Raw genomic sequence first — 17,721 nt, 5'->3', positions numbered from 1 at the left:
CTGCTTAGCCATTTTGCACTTCCTGTCGATCTCATTTCTGAGACATTTGTATTCCTTTTTGCCTGCTTCACTTGCGGCATTTTTGTATTTTCTCCTTTCATCAATTAAATTCAGTATCTCTTCTGTTACCCAAGGATTTCTACTAGCCCTCGTCTTTTTACCTACTTGATCCTCTGCTGCCTTCACTATTTCATTCCTCAAAGCTACCCATTCTTCTTCTACTGTATTTCTTTCCCCTGTTCCTGTTAATTGTTCCCTTATGCTCTCCCTGAAACTCTGTACAACCTCTGGTTCTTTCAGTTTATCCAGGTCCCATCTCCTCAAATTCACACCTTTTTGCAGTTTCTTCAGTTTTAATCTACAGTTCATAACCAATAGATTGTGGTCAGAGTCCACATCTGCCCCTGGAAATGTCTTACAATTTAAAACCTGGTTCCTAAATCCCTGTCTTACCATTATGTAATCTATCTGATACCTTCTAGTATCTCCAGGCTTCTCCCATGTACACAACCTCCTTTCATGATTCTTGAACCAAGTGTTAGCTATGATTAAATTATGGTCTGTGCAAAATTCTACCAAGTGGCTTCCTCTTTCATTTCTTACCACCAATCCATATTCGCCTACTATATTTCCTTCTCTTCCTTTTCCTACTAACGAATTCCAGTCACCCATGACTATTAAATTTCTGTCTCCCTTTGCTATCTGAATAATTTCTTTTATCTCATCATACATTTCTTCAATTTCTTCATCATCTGCAGAGCTAGTTGCATATAAACTTGTACTACTGTAGTAGGTGTGGGCTTCGAGTCCATCTTGGCCACAATAATGCGTTCACTATGCTGTTTGTAGTAGCTTACCCACAGTCCTATTTTCCTATTCATTATTAAACCTACTCCTGTATTACCCCCATTTGATTTTGTATTTATAACCCTGTATTCACCTGACCAAAAGTCGTGTTCCTCCTGTCACCGAACTTCACTAATTCCCACTATATCTAACTTTAACCTATCCATTTCCCTTTTTAAATTTTCTAACCTACCTGCCTGATTAAGGGATCTGACATTCTACGCTCCGATCCGTAGAACGCCAGTTTTCTTTCTTCTGATAAGGACATCCTCTTGAGTAGTCCCCCCCAGAGATCTGAATGGGGGACTGTTTTACCTCCAGAATATTTTACCCAAGAGGATGACATCATCATTTAACCATACAGTGAAGCTGAATGCCCTCAGGAAAAATTACGGCTGTAGTTTCCCCTTGCTTTCAGCCGTTCGTGGTACCTGCACAGCAAAGCCATTTTGGTTAGTGTTACAAGGCCAGATCAGTCAGTCATGCAGACTGTTGCCCCTGCAACTACTGAAAAGGCTGCTGCCCCTCTTCAGGAACCACACGTTTGTCTGGCCTCTCAACAGATACCCCTCCATTATGGTTGCACCTACAGCAAGGTCCATGGTTCATGGGGGGAGGGGGGGACTGAGTATAGAGTACTGTGCAATTTTGAATATTGCAGTTATGAAAGTCGGCATTTGCCTGAAAATCTGCAAGGTCAGCCTTAACATATAAAACACATTTGCATATATATAAGGAAGGTATTTTTAGAACTTTAAGCTTGTTGAATAAGGGTCTGCATTGTGTCTGTGGATGACTGTGTGTTATTATTTGGCTAGCCCTCTTCTGTAACAGAAAGATTTGTTTTAGACGGCAAGTGGAGGAACCCCAAAATATTATTCCGTATGTTACAAGAGACTGAAAATAGCCAAAATATGCCATCCTGGCACTCTCTGCAGTACAAACATTTGCAATAACTCTAAGAGCAAAACAGGCTGAGTTAATTTTCTGCATGAGCTTCATTACACGATCATTAAAATTAAGACTTCCATCTACATGAATCCCCAGCAATTTTGTTGATGCCACTCTGTCTATGGCCTTGTCACCTAACAACAGATCATGATTTACATTTTGACATATTTTCCCAAACTGCATATAATTATTCGATTTACATTTAATGTCAACTGGTTTGCATTGAACCAAGTGTGGACATTCTTTATTACCTGATCAGTAGTTGTTTGCAACATTTGCTTTGGTGCATCTATTATCACACTAGTGTCATCTGCTCAATCTGAGGTGTGAAAGTCATTTATGTAGACAAAGAACAATAAGGGACCTAGAATACTGCCTTGCAGCAATCCTATTTCCATTTTTTTGCATTTTCTCTGAGACTGCAGATGTGTGTGCAAAGTGTGTTTATATCTGTGTGTGTGTGTGTGTGTGTGTGTGTGTGTGTGTGTGTGTGTGTGTGTGTGTGTGTGTGTTACTGCTGACAAAGGCCTTAATGGCCACATTAGTCTTTGCAGATGCAGCACTTAACGTCAGAATATGGTATCAATTTTTGTTTTACACATGCACACAGCCACAGTTGTTCCTTACTTGCATCAGGTTGGTGCAATTGGATTCTTGTGTCCAAGGCAGTCTTGGCAGAATTGTATATCTTCCTCGCTTGTCAGTATACAGCCAGCAATGCTGTACCACTCATTGCCAGCCAAGCCATATCCTACCAGACTGTTCAAATAAAAGCCCCAGTGAATGAGTGTTCAGTATTTTTTACCCACGACTCCCGAATGATCAGGCTACAGAAACCTTTGCCTGGTTCACCATGTGTCCGCTGTGTTTAGATCTCAAGCAGGACTTATCAAGGCAACAATACAAATGCTTAAATATGTATTGAAACAGCTGAATATCCCCTTATATTAACATATAATAAACAAAATTTTAAATTTTGAGAAAACTCTTTTGCATCCCAACAAGTTAGTCATGGTACCAATTGATTAAATGAACAGTTAATTCTAGCTTTCACATCTGCACAAATACCCACCAAACAAAATTAACCTAATCCCATCCACTGATTTCCATTATTCTAAGTCTGAGCAGACCAAAAAGTTTTTTTGTATTTGGATACACCAGTCTGTAGGCATTGGGACGAGGGCACTCAGTTGCTTAAAATGGCCCATGGCACAGTTCAGGTATATATATTTTTTTGATTTCCCCATCAATATCACTGGATTTCTCTTTAGTTCTGACTAAGACTCTCTGTCCCCTTTTAAATTTATCTGTCCTGTATTTTCCAACATGTCTCTTCTTCATTTTAGAACCCTTCTTTAGAAAATGTTGATCAACTTGCCTGGTTAAAAGGTTAGCTGAAGGGAACTCATTATTCTCTGCTGTCAGACTGCCACATTTTCTCCCTATCATCACTTCATATGGAGAGAAACCAGTGGCACTATTTTTAACTGTATTCAAATGATCTTCAAATATTCTCACATACCCCACCCAAGTAGTGTATCTTTCGCTGCAGTAGGTCCTGCACTACCTATCCAGTTCCTGCGTGTACCTCTCGGCAGGATTGTTTGCTGGTATGTACCTAATGCCTGCCCTTTCTACAAATTTGTCCCACACTTTGGAAGTAAATTGTGCACAATTGTCTGATTAGATATTTTCAGACAATTTGATAATCACTATGTAGTCCTTTTCTAGTTCATTCACTACACTCTTATTTGTGACTTTTGCTAGGGTACAGTTTGACATGTTTAGAGAACACATCTATTGCTAATAATATATATTTCAATCCACCTCGACCTGCTGGCAGGGATGAAAAAAAAATCAATTGGCAGTAAAAACTTGCTTTATTAGGGATGACTATCTGCATTTCTCCCTGCACAGCTACTGTCCAAAACTTCACTCTTTCACATTGGTCACAAGCTGCCAGCTGTTTCCTTACTCTTATAGCCATGTTGTTAAAAATGACGTATTCCTGCATTACTTCTTAACACTTTTGTGCTCCATAGTGCCCATGGCTGTGATGAATGTGAGTAACTAATGTTTCTACCTGTTCATCTGGGAATCACAGCTTCCTTTCTTCCCTGTCTAAACTTTTTCACTTTACTAGTACACTCCTATAAAATTAAAATACTGCTTAATTTTTCTATGTCCTTTACAACCAAAATTAATTCTAATGAATTTCATTGTTGGATCCTCATTTTGGAACCAGTGCATATCTTTGCATATTACTTTCATCTCCTCCTCATCCTCTACACCCTTTATATACATTATTTGGAACTCTTTCTTAGACTCAGTTTCTTCTTCACACTTTCCCTAAATGACTGGTAGCCAGGGCAAGGCATCTGTCACATTGCTGTTCATCTGTTTTATACACTCAACATGATATCTAAATTTCTGCAGAAAGATAGTCCATCTCATTAATCTTTTATTTGATGGTTTACATCCTTGGAGGTTGTTCAGATCTTTATGGTCAGTCAAGACAACAACCTCCCTGTCTTCCAGATAAATCCTAAATTTTTGGAAACCAAATACCATGCCGATAACTCCTTTTCTGGTATCACATACTTTAATTCATGGTTAGGTAGCATCTAGCTTGCCTATGCTATAGTTATCTTCTCTAGCTTTCCATCTATCATTTTCTTCTGGTATAGGAATGATCCTATACCATAGTCTGAACTATGAGATGTAATGCAGAAAGGCAATGATATGTCTGGATAGTATAACACTTTGCTATTAGCTAAGCTGCTCTTGATAGCTTCAAATTCCTTACCACACTCAGCAGACAAACTCCACATAATATTCTTTTTTAACAAGATACATACAATTTGGCAACTTCATACTGTAATCACTGATGAATTTCTGATAAAATGTACATAGCCCAATAAATCGCTTCAGTTACTTCCTACGTGTTTGTCTCTTGCTCTCAGCAGTAACCTTTATCTTCTCCTTGTTAAGTAGTATACTCTCAGAAGTTAGCAGATGACCTAAGAATGACAATTCAATCTGCACACATTCACATTTATTCAGCTTTGAACACCTCCTCCAATACGGGCAATGTTCCTACCATGAGTTGCTGGTTATCAATATATCAACATACACAGTAAGTTTTCTAAACAGCTCATATCCAAGAACAGGATTCAATGCCCTGATGAACAAAGCCACTGATACACATAATCCAAATGGAACCACTCTAAACATAAATATTCTCCCTTCAAATAAGAAAGCACTGTACTTCCTACAGTCTTTGGCTAATTTAACTTGCCAGAAACCCCAAGTTAAATCTACACTAGACATTGTTAAAATTTTGCAAAAGTTCATTCATGTTTTCTAGTTGGTCATTCATTTTGACAATTACTTTGTTCAATCTACTCACATCTAACACAATCCTCATAGAACCGTCTTACTTTTTGGACTGCAACAGCTGGCTTACTATACTCACTCCTGCCCATCTCAATAATCTTCTAATCTAGTATTTTCTTTTTTCTGCCCCTTGCTGATTCCTTGACTGCCATGGTGATAGTAAAAGGTTTAACCCTAATTACTTCATGATGTGCTATCTTTAAATGATATTGAAAATCAACTACTTCCCTATACCTACTTGAAAACATATCTTAAATTTTCTCAATAGTTCTTTGAGTTGTAAGCACAATTCTTTGACAAATGTTTGATCTCTTTCCTCATTTCTTTGCTCTTGAGAACATGCCTCCCCACTTTACTTATACTTCCTTTTTATGTGAGCCATCACTTTCCTTCCTGTCAATTTCTTTTCATATTTAACTCTTTTTTCTGTTACCTCCAACACTATATTCCAGAACTCTTGTCTGTTACACTAACACTCAACCATACTTACTAACAAAATTCATCCCAGGAATAATGTTCACAGAAAGGCTGGCACCAAAACGCAGTCTATATTGAAATACTGATCTTCAATCTTGAATTCTAATAGACTTTCCATCTTCACTGGTTTGCTACATACCCCAGTTGCAGTTTTTATCTCAACCGCAGTCACAGTCAACTCCACTAAATCTCAGCTTATTTTATGTTTGCCAGATTGATTCAGATACTAGACCCAGAATGTAGTGCAATACTTTCTACTTTCCCCACTTTGATATTAATAATTTGTTGAACTTTTTCAATAATTACCTTCATTAATTCAGTCTCTTCCAACAGATCTGCTTCAATTTCTTCCCGGCTCTCTCTATCCATTTTATGAACATTCTTATATACATCCTATTACTCTATATCTGCAACTTTCTTAAACAAATTCTTAACCTATTCCCTTATATTCACTTCACCCCTTAATTCTTCAGTTTCCCTTTCCACTTTAAATTTTAAATTATCCCATTCCTCAGCAATTAACATTTTATGGATCTTGCCATAAGATCCTTAGCTATTAATATCATACTTAGCTTCCCACTTCCCTACACAGTCACTATTAATGTTCTTATTCAGAACCATCTGACTACCTTCCATAAGAACAAATGTCTCAATTTCTTCCTCGGGACAAAACTCAATGACATTTTCATTACTACAATCAACCTCAACATCACTCACTAATTCATAATTGCTACACACAAAATTATCATGTACTCCCACTGGTACAGTCACAAAATTTTCGTATGCACCATTAGCTACTGCTTCACCATTTCCACTCACTGGTGTCGACACACTATCAATACTGTCAGTAACAGCATGTGCTCCACTTTGAGCAGGCTCACATACGTTAATATCCGAAGAACTTTTATCATTATTCATTTTTGTGTCCACATATACAACCTGATTACAAATAATTACATTATTATTTGCTTTGCGCCTCATTTCCACATCAACACCAGTTTCTACTTCTGGCAGAGTCACTACCTTTGTTTCAAAATTCTCTGTAATCTTCATTGAAGATAGTCCAAATCTATTTTCTTCATCATCTTACAGTTCAGCCATTTTATTTCTAGCAAACAGTTCCCCAACATAATAATTAGAATCATCATTTTTACATTTATTCAAATTCCATGTATTATTAATATTGTTCCTCTTGTTCCAATTGATGTGGTTATTAAAGTGTTCCCACAGATTTTCATTACCTGTTATTGCATCCATGTTGTATACAGCTCTTTCTCTTCTTTGTTTCTCACTGCAATTCTTTCCCTTTTTGGTAACCTTGTCTGGTGCTGTTCTTTGCATATACATTAGCCCCCCTGTGGGCTTTGAGTGAGGGACCCGTTAGTTTTCTGACTGTCTGCCTTTAAAACTTGCACCCTCCCTCCATTCTTTCATTATAATTCCCATTATCTCCCTGCTGTCTGTCCCTCCAGTCCATTCTTATGATCTCCATTGAAATTATTATTGTAATTAACTCTGTCATCATTTCTATTACTATCCCTCTGCTCAACGTATTTTGGACTGTAACACAGAGCCCTATCCATGTTTCCTCTGAGAGCCAGAAGCTCTTCTATAGAATTATCAGGGCTGTGGATGAGGTTATATTGCAGTGATTCTGGAAGTCTCCTCTTTCACGTAGAGATTTATGTAAGCACCCCCAGTGGCTTATCCAACTGTATTAATGTATTTAATTCTCTTGTACAAAATCCTCTCATGCTCTCTTTACCTCTCTTGTATACTGGGCCATTCAAAAATTCATTTTGTAAACTTAATTGTTTAGCTTGCCCCCCCCCCCCCCACCAAGTATTTATTTAAGAACATCATTTTCAAAAGTTCTGAAATAAAAATTGCTCTGCATGTCTATTATCCCCTATCTGCACTTCCCTTCTAATTGACTCTTTATAAATTTAATTTTAGCCATCTCACTCCTATCAGCAACAAAATTATCTTTACAAGCAGCCAAGAAGTCCACTGCATGGAATTTATCCTCTTCACTGAATGGTTTTGTACACAATCCTTGCCCCATAGGAAGCCCTCATCATTAAATTCCCTTGCCCAGCTACTACATTACTTACTGATTCTTCAGTACATTTGCTTCTCTTTCTTGCTCACTTCCCCTTCCAGCATTTCACCTATACTTTCATAACAATTAACAATTCCTACATTCACTGATTTAAACTCTAGATTTGTTTGTATTTCATAAATTATACATTTATTTTATTTGCTTCAATTTGTTTCACAAGGTGATCTTCCACCATTTCCACTTTGGCTACCAATCCCTTTTCTACTAATCAATTCATAGATTCAGATACAGCTGACACTCTAGACGCAGAATCTACTAGTGCAATAGTTTCTATTTTCCCCACTTTCACATTAATAATTTGCTGAATTTTTCAATAATTACCCTCTTTAATTCAGTCTCTTCCAACAGATCTGCTTCAGTTTCTTCCCTGTTCAATGTTATTACTAATTTACTATCTAGCTGATCAAATTTTCCAATCACTGTACATAACACCAAGCTTTGATTCCATTTTTTCCAGTTTAGAATTTATATTCCCAATTATTTCAGTTTTTATGCCCCCCAGTTTTACTCTCCATTTCTTAATTTATATCTCCAACTCTCTTAGATGTTATACTCCTCATTTGTAAAACTATCTTTTCAAATTTCTAACTCAGTGTTTCAAAAAATACTTTCAAATCACTTTCTGGCACCCAACCAATTCCCTTCACCCTGGCATGCTATCATTACTAATATCATTCCCAACAGCCTCTGATCCACAATCACTTTGAGAATTATTAATTTCATAGGCCATGGCTAGGTATGAGAAAATTTTACAATTCAGCCACTGACTGTACTTAACTTGTGTTTCCCTGCTGACGTATGCAGCCTCTGCTGCTCTGTGTTTCATCCAACATCAATCCAATATTGTCAGCAACATTGACAGCCGTTTGCCTCATGTGACACTTCGTGAAGCCGTCACTTGTGCTGCTTGGGGCCGATGCAATTTTGCCCATGTGTGATACTGTGTGAAGATGCTGTCACTGCAGCTGGGTGCTGATGCGATGCTGCTCATGTGTGATGCCATGTAGATGCTGCCTCTGCTGCTTAGCGACTTTGGTCACATGAACAGCTGTACCGACAATGTACCATGAAGTCATTGTCTGCTGCTGTTACTAACACACACTGCTATGCTTGTCGTCTGCACTACGTACGCTATTACTGCTGCGCTTTTTTAACACTGCCACACTATACAGAAGCTCACAACCCCCCATGCTAACTGCTCACTACTATAGCTTGAATATTGGAACAACCAATTCTGAAACAACAATAGAATCAAAATGCAATACAATCCAGGATGAGTCAATGCTATTATGATGTTTGAACCCATTCCCCAGGGTGTGGGCCATGTATGGCCGTTAACTTTGAGTGGGGCTTGCTAACATCTATAGGGGTGGCCATATACTATTGCTCCTTAGCCCAACACAATAATGTTAATACCAAAGCCTTATATTAGCAGTGATAATTAGCAAATAATTTCATAAAACATGATGTATTGGGGTTGGATCTGTTGGTTGAAATCTGGACAGTTAATAACAATTCTCAAAAGAAATTGATTTTAAGTTTGATATAAATCCCTTTCTGCCTGGACAAAGCTCAATGACTGCTGTACTTCGTGGCTTGCTTGCCACCTTTAATTCAGCTTAGCTCAACTGTTAGTCTGTCTGACAGCTGGCTGCTCCAACAAACATTCACTCTGGCCTACAGCCAACTGTCAGATTCAGTCTGTCCTTCAGCAGTCAAACCAGCCGTTTGTAACATCACAATCTGTGCTTCACCCATACAACTTTGGAGTAGATGTATTCATTTCATTTCCAGTGATTCTAGCTTCATACATAGAATTTTATGGGCAGCTGTGTCAAAAGCTTTGGACTGATCTAAAAGTGTGACTGTTACACAATTACCGTTTTCTTGTTAATCAGATGTGACATTTCCCTTAAAATAATTATAGACCCTGAGATGACAGACAGACTAAACAGGCAGAGATGGTAGCAACAATTCCAGAAGTCAGTCAATTGTTTTGCCAAACCAATACATTTAATAGAGGTCATCAGGAATACTTCAGGGACAGCTGGAAGATGGCCTGTTATTGATGGAATGATCAAGGTGAATCTATTGGCCACCCTAGCAGACACTGTACAAACTACAGTGGAGTACTTCTCTCAAATTACAGCCACAAGCAATCAGAGCCAGTTATTACTGGGTAACTGCTCATAGTGATATCTAAGACTTCTGTTTCATTGATAACATAATTTATAAACAATTCTTCAACATCAGGAAGCTGAATTTAGCAATGTCTTTGGCATGTGACATATAGCTGTGTCATGACAAAATAAATTACAGCATATTGTAGTAACTCTCCAAGAATACTGAGAATTGTGTCATTGACTTTTTTTAAATTTAATACAGGAATAAACAACCTTAAATTTCATAGAAAGGAGATATTTTAATCCACCTCATTAAATGAGGGTAAGATCATACCTGTCCTAGTAACTATCATAGCTTTTTCTTTACTACGTTTGTGGAAAAAACTTCATTGTTTATTAACCACAATCACCTAGTGTAGATTCTAGAATCTAGATGATTCCACAGCCACTTTTAATCTGAACTCAGAGGATATCATTCTATCACTGACAGGGCTCATGCTCCTGGCTTCGGTGGCATTGCTTTGATAATGGATGCTGATTCTTTCCCCATCCTGTATAAGAATGACAACTGAAAGGATTAATGCCACTCTCATACTAATTTAAACTACTTCCTCCAACAAAGTGACAGAAGCATCATGCATCTAAAATAGCACCCAGTGTAAAGCACCGTGTTACCCAATATCTACCTAGTCAACGAAAATTACCAACAAAGTGAAAGTTATTTTATTAGGTAATTAGTTTAGCTTGGCCATTACTCTGTGCTATGAATGTTCTGACTTGGAGAATTGAGGCATGCCAACAAATAGTACTGATGTCATCGAGGACATATGATGATTCATTAGCTGTAAAATCAATCAGAGCTGACATTAATGTCACATAAAATACATGTTATATCATAGCACAGGTGCGCCTACCAACCCAGTCACCAAGTGCAGCGATCCAGTTGTCATTGGTATCGCTATGCACTGTATTATAGGCAACTTCAGAGATCTTTATTTAAGACAAGTGGTGGTGGTGGTGGTGGTGGTGGTGGTAGTGTGTTCTGGGGTAATTAGGAGTGGATTCAACAATCAAAAGTTTTTTAGTTTTGTTCAAAGGAGTTGTCAACAATTGTTAGCAGACTAAGGTTATAAACTGTGATTGAAAGCAAGTAAGAATCTAGAAAATGGAGCAGATGTTTGAAGCGATATCTGAGGCAGATGCTAACCTGGGACAGTTAAATGCTAGGCTAGATACTACTAAGACAATTACTGAAGGTCAAGGTGTTAGGTTCGATATTCCTAACATGAGTATAAAAGCTCAGGATGAAGAGGCAAAAATGGAATTTGTGGATAAATTAAGTAGCACTAACACTGATTTAAAAGCAGAATTAAATTCAGTATAGATGCTCAGCGGTTTTTGAGTGAGCTGTTGCTGAATCTATTACAAAGTTAGGTGTAACTAATATAAACCTTGAAAAAACATAACAGACTCGTGTCAGAAGCAAGTAATAAGATTTCTAAACTGCAGGTATCTCTAACAGAAGAGTTACTATCTGAGGTTATTAAGCAGTATAACTTTGTGAGAACTGAAATTGATGATCCCTAAACAAGGATTTAAAACAGATTAAAGATTTCACTGAACCAGGCTTTATAGTAGTGCACAAAAAAACCCTCATACATGACCATGCAACTGAATGTGTTAGAGCAAAACAACAAATTCAGACATAACTGGAATCTCAGGCTCCACAGTCACAACTTTGGTGGAGTAGGTTACTAAAGTAGTTGAACAATACGTTCAGAAAAAAGTTGAATTGTCTATTGGTACACCCAATTCTACAGGAGATACTGATAGAACAGAAGTGGAGTTACAAAAGATCTGTGATGAATCAGCTAAAACTAAGGAAGAGATTAATAAAAAGAGAGGAACTTATAGCTGTAGGATTCCACTTGAGCTAGTAGAGGAAGGGCGTTCAGAGGCTGTAACAAACCTATCTAGACAGTTAACTAAATTTAAATCAGTAGGGAGTGTTCATCCAAAATACCTTGAAGAGTATTTTCAAAATTTTTACCTAGGCCTTGGGATGATTCATATAAAATAGATTGTGCCATTAGTTATTTGGAAGGGGATGTCAAATGGGGAACATCTCATCCAGAGGAATTCTTTTCTTGGACTGTAGTAGTAGTATTAGTTGTCAAGTATTCAAAAAAAGTTGTTCGCAGCTTGTGATCTAGTGACTAGCCTTGCTGCCTCTGGATCACAGGGTCCCGGGTTCAGTTCCCAGCTAAGTTGCGGATTTTCCCTGCCCGGGGACTGGCTGTTTGCGTTGTCCTCATCATTTCATCACCATCATTCATGACAGTGGCTAGATTGGATTGTGTAAAAATTGGACTGTGTCAAAATTTGGCTTTGTACGGGCACTAATGACCATGCTGTTGAGAGCCCCACAAACCAATCATCATCATCATCATCATCATCATCATCATCATCATCACCACCACCACCACTCAAGAAAAGTTAATGCTTGCATTACTATGTCCAAATTACCACAATAATAGTTGGGGTGGTTACAAAAAATATACTGGGAGACAACTGATATAGCCCGAATATTTGAACTATCCTGTAGAGAGGAGTCCTTAGGTCAGTGTCGGTTCATAGGTTACTGTGCCATTGGAAAGAAATATGGTATCATGGGTGGACAACTGTAAACGATTTGTTAACATTTATCAGAAGTATTGATATATTAATCAAAAAACAAGGAGATGATGACCAAGGAGCATTTAGTAATTGTGAAAGCGTTACGGAGATGATAGATAAACTCCAGTGGTAGACTCTGCAAGAGAGACGCTCAGTAGCTCTGTATGGGCTTTTGTTGAAGTTTCGAGAACATACCTTCACCGAGGAGTCAAGCAGTATATTGCTCCCTCCTATGTATATCTCGCGAAGAGACCATGAGGATAAAATCGGAGAGATTAGAGCCCACACAGAGGCATACCGACAATCTTTCTTTCCATGAACAATACGAGATTGGAATAGAAGGGAGAACTGATAGAGGTATTCAAGGTAACCTCTACCACACACCATCATGTGGCTCATGGAGTATGGATGTAGATGTAGATGTAGATGTAGAAGTCAATCAGTTAGTGATGAGAGGAACTGTTATCCACCACAGTGCCAGAAAAAAAGTGAAAGTAAATATTATAAATATTGTACAGGAGAGAACAACAACAGAAAAGTAATCAAAGGCATTATAAGACTAAGATATTAAATTCTAATAACTCAATGTGTGCACAAGTATGCCAAATGACCAGTCATTTGTGCACCAGTCACTGGAAAACAACACACATTCTGGGGAAGGTGCTAGGTTTCAGGATGTAACAATGAAACAATAGGCCCTTACATAGAAAATATAGCACCCTTCATTTGACCAGTATCTACCCATGTGAGCTTATTTAAAGGAGAGGAAATGAAATCTAACAAGGAACATGAAGAACCAAATGTAGTGGGTGACATTTTTGAGAAGAAAGTCGATATTCACTTAGACTCTGGGAGTAAAATATGATTTATCTTACAGGAACTGCCATCAGTATTGACATAAAAGCCTTGTTCAATGCTAAGAGTAATTGGGGTATTTGTTGTGGGAATAACTGATCAGAAGTGAAAGCAAGTTAAAGAAGAAATGTGTACCTATTACAGCTAGTGCACTTCCCATTAATCAAACACTGTTAGTGATACCTAATTTAAAATTAGATGTACAAATAATCTTTTATTGATTAATTAATGATAAAATATTGCTAGACTTCAACAAGAAAAGATAAGATATCAAGGATATACTTCTGAAATTATTTATAAAAATGTTAAGCTCAATCTTGGGTGAAGCATATTCATTGGGTTTCTTTAAGTGATATTATCATGGTAGATGAAAAGCAACAAGCAACAGAGGAGTTAGTTGGGGCCATTAAATCAAAAGCAAGATAATCACATATATTGTCCAAGGGACTGAAAGTTTAAATACAAATTATTTTGTTAAGATATAAAAATGTGGTTCCAGATAGACCAGAAATAATTTAGGACAATAAGCCTTCCTTTTGAAAATACTATTTGGTACCAATGAATCTTCAAACTACAGCAAGAGAGGATATACAAAAGATGACTGACAATGATGTGATTCATTATAGTCTTAGTGTCTATTATAATCCTTTGTTAGTAGTTACAAAACCTACAGGAGGTGTTCATTTAGTTTCAGGTGCATGAATACATAGTAACTAAAAGAGCTGGACCTGTAGGTATCAAAGGGTTGTCAAAATTTGAAAAAAATTAAATTCTTTGGTTCACAGGATTTAATCATAGGATGTTGGCAAGTCCCATTACATAAAGAGTCAAGGCCATACATAGCTTTCTTAATTGAAGGTAAATTCTGCCAATTTAAAGGATTATCATTTGGTGTAAATATTTCAGTAAACATTTTTATTCATGAACTAGATTAATCATTGGGATTGGAATTAGTGCAAGAACTATTAATGAATGTAAATGATTTACTACTAATTTTTAAGACTCGGTAAGATAATTAAAATTGACTTGAAATTTGAGCCTGTCAGATGAAAAGAGATAACTACAAATCTTTCTAAATCACATTGTGGATTAAAAGAGATAAAATTTTTAGGTCATGCTGTTGGAATTGAGGAAACACAACCTGGCCCAAAAAGAATGCAAGTCATAGAACACTGTCCAGAGCCTAAAAAGTCAAGCAGATGTGGTTCTTTTTAGGTCTGGCCATCGTCCTTAATAGATTTATAAGCAGGCTGACAATGTATAACCCTCATTTACTGAATTTATTAAAACAGAGATCTACCTGCATCTGGGATGCTGGTACAGCTGAAGAATTTAGTAATATTAAGGAAGCTCTCTATGCTACAATTTTAGATCATCCTAAATTGGATCAAGTGTAAAAGCTGCCCACTGATATGTTACAATATGGGTTGGGTTGTGAATTGTTCCAAGGAGATCCATGTTTGGCCGTTCTTGGTAATTTTTTGAAGAAGGTTGATATTACCTTCAACTGAAATGTTCTACAAAGACTGATCGGTCTTGTGTCATTTTTGTTTGTTCTTTTATGGGCCCAATAATATCCTACTATTTTCTGAAACAATTTTTCCTTCCCTGTTTGTGCATTAAAATTCCCCATTAGTATAACAACATTTGATTTGGGAGTTTTTGATGTTTCTTCTTCGAAAAGTTCCCAGAATGCTTCTACTTTATTGGATTTTTTCTTATTGTCATCATTGATTGGAGGGTGACAATTAACAAAGGTATACTGTTTATTTTTGCATTTAACTGTGAGAAGAGATAGTCTTCCTGAGCTGGATTTGAATTCTGTAGTGTTATCTACTAAATTTTTATGAGCATAGAAAATGGTACCAAGTATTGGCATGACTTTCATGATTTTTATTGCTGATTTACCCTTATAAGTTCTATAGTTTTTGGTTTCTGTAACATTTTCATCCAAAAATCTTCTTCCTTGAACTGCTAAAATTAGTATTTTATGCTTATCTAAGAGAATTTAAATTTCTTTTTGTTGCCAATTTTTAGAATGAGTTTACATTCAAGGTGCCTACAAAGAATTTCCTTTTGAACTTGAGTTTGGAAGGATACCAAGGATGCCTCTAATTCATTCTTAATGCAGATGTTTGGACTCCCCAGAACCCTAGGCCACAATGCATTGCATGGATTCCACTTTCGAATTACCATCTGGATTAGTGCTTCTTCTAGCGGACTTTCTATTCTGCAATTGAAATTGTACATTGTACTTGGCAGGAAATAAATTTCAAGGTAAGATCAGATTGTTAGTCTGAAATGATTATTTTTCATGGTTTTCTCCAATAGGTTCTTCCACTCTCTCAACCTGGTTGAGTTAGGTTTCCTCTTCTGCCTTTGAGACCATTGACCAGGCTTCACCTGTAACCCTAGGCAGAGGCCCTCACATAGTGCTACCATCTGGAGACAGATAGACCAAGGTTTCTTTATGAGGTGTTATTCTTCCCCCTCCTCCTTCCTCATCACTTGCGAGATGAGGCCCTGTGCTTGGAACTAACTGTGGCGAAGTTTAAATGGATTTCATTTTTGCAAATATTTAAAATAGAGATGAATCACATCAAGGGTGCACTTAATGTAGTACCCAATGCAGTTTACAGAATAATTTCAGACATGGTTAATGAAAGTAGAACTACAGAACCTGGAACGAGATATAGATTAAATTTAATTTCAGTAAGTTTTTGTAGTAATGATGTAAGGTCGTTAGCATTAGGAAAAAGAGATGGCTTACTGTCTGATGAACATTTTGGTCCTATTGTAAGTCTTGTAACCAAGTGGAAGTAAATGAAGGTGAAAAATTTCAGTTGTTGTTGCTTGATGTTAGTTTATTTGGGAGAAACAACCTATCTTTGAATCAACGGAAAAAATCATATCTACTATAGTGGTTAATGCTCTTACATGGTATTTACATCAAGGCTATGGAGTCTTTGAAGTACATAAGCACCTTAATCATGTAGTTAGGTTCTACCATTTTAGAAGTTTAAGTAGAAAAGTAAAGGAAGTCACTTTTGTCAGAGGATTAAAGACAAAATGTATATGATAGTATCAAAGCCATTACACAGTTTAACAATCACAGACATATTGAAACCTTTACTGAAAGGTAGAGGTGGTATTGCTTAAATTTTCACAGTGATTGAATGTTGGTCAAAGTACCTCAAATTATACCCTATTAAAACACCAAATACAAACACTTGGTTAACTGTTGACGAGAGTGTTTTGCAGAAGTGGGAAAACTAAGATGGTTACTAATGGATAAGTTTATGTAGTTTATAAGTATTAATTTTAAACAACTTTTAACATGGGAATGAGTATAGCACATGGTCATTTCAAAATACCATCATCAGTCTAACCCATTGGTAAGAGGGATGCAGGAGTTAGGAAGACTTTGGCAGATTAATTGTTCCAATAGATTTACTACCTGGGCTCAATTGATTCCAGAGTTCCAAGTTTTTTTAAAAAGAGTTACCTCATTTCTCTATTGAGCTTTCACTAGTACAGGTATTAAATAGAAAATTTGTCAGAGAACCATTGTTAAAATCATTTAAGTGGCTAGGGGATACAACCCATCATTAGGACATTAAAATTGGTGTGCAGGAAAGGAATTTAAAAAAATCTCAAGTCAAGGTAAAGATGCATTATTGAAATGCAACACCAGATTTCAAGGTAGACAGTGCTGATCAAGATGTTTCATCCCATTTCTGATTTAAATAAGCAAGCTAGCAAGTTTTTTCACAGGTGTGAAGGTCCATACAAGGAGTCTAGTATTCCACACCATAAATCAGTGCTTACTGTAGATCCTTCAAACGGCAAGGAAAATGGATTACAGAACACTAATATGACCAAAATACTTACTATGTTAAGAAATAAAGAAATGACTTCGGGGAGGCTCATGATCTATATAATAATAATAATAATAATAATAATAATAATAATAATAATAAAACCCGTGGAGGCCCGGGAAAAGAACAGGCCTCTGGTATGTTCTGCCAGTCGTAAAAGGCGACGAAAAGAACAAACCACTAATAGGGCTAACCCCCCTTTTAGTGTGATTAGTTGGTTCAAGACAGAACTATTGAAGCCTTGGACAAGCGCTGTCATGGTCGGGGACGACACTTGAACCCTATGCCCGTCCACGATGGTAACGACACTGCTAGCCACACGGAAAATGATTTAAATCCAAATAGCGGTGTTTTGCAGGATATGCTTTCTGCAACCACTCTAGAAGGAAAACAAAGA

Source organism: Schistocerca piceifrons, chromosome 4, assembly GCF_021461385.2.
Source record: "Schistocerca piceifrons isolate TAMUIC-IGC-003096 chromosome 4, iqSchPice1.1, whole genome shotgun sequence".
Lineage (NCBI taxonomy): Eukaryota > Metazoa > Arthropoda > Insecta > Orthoptera > Acrididae > Schistocerca > Schistocerca piceifrons.
This window is presented reverse-complemented; position numbering follows the sequence as displayed.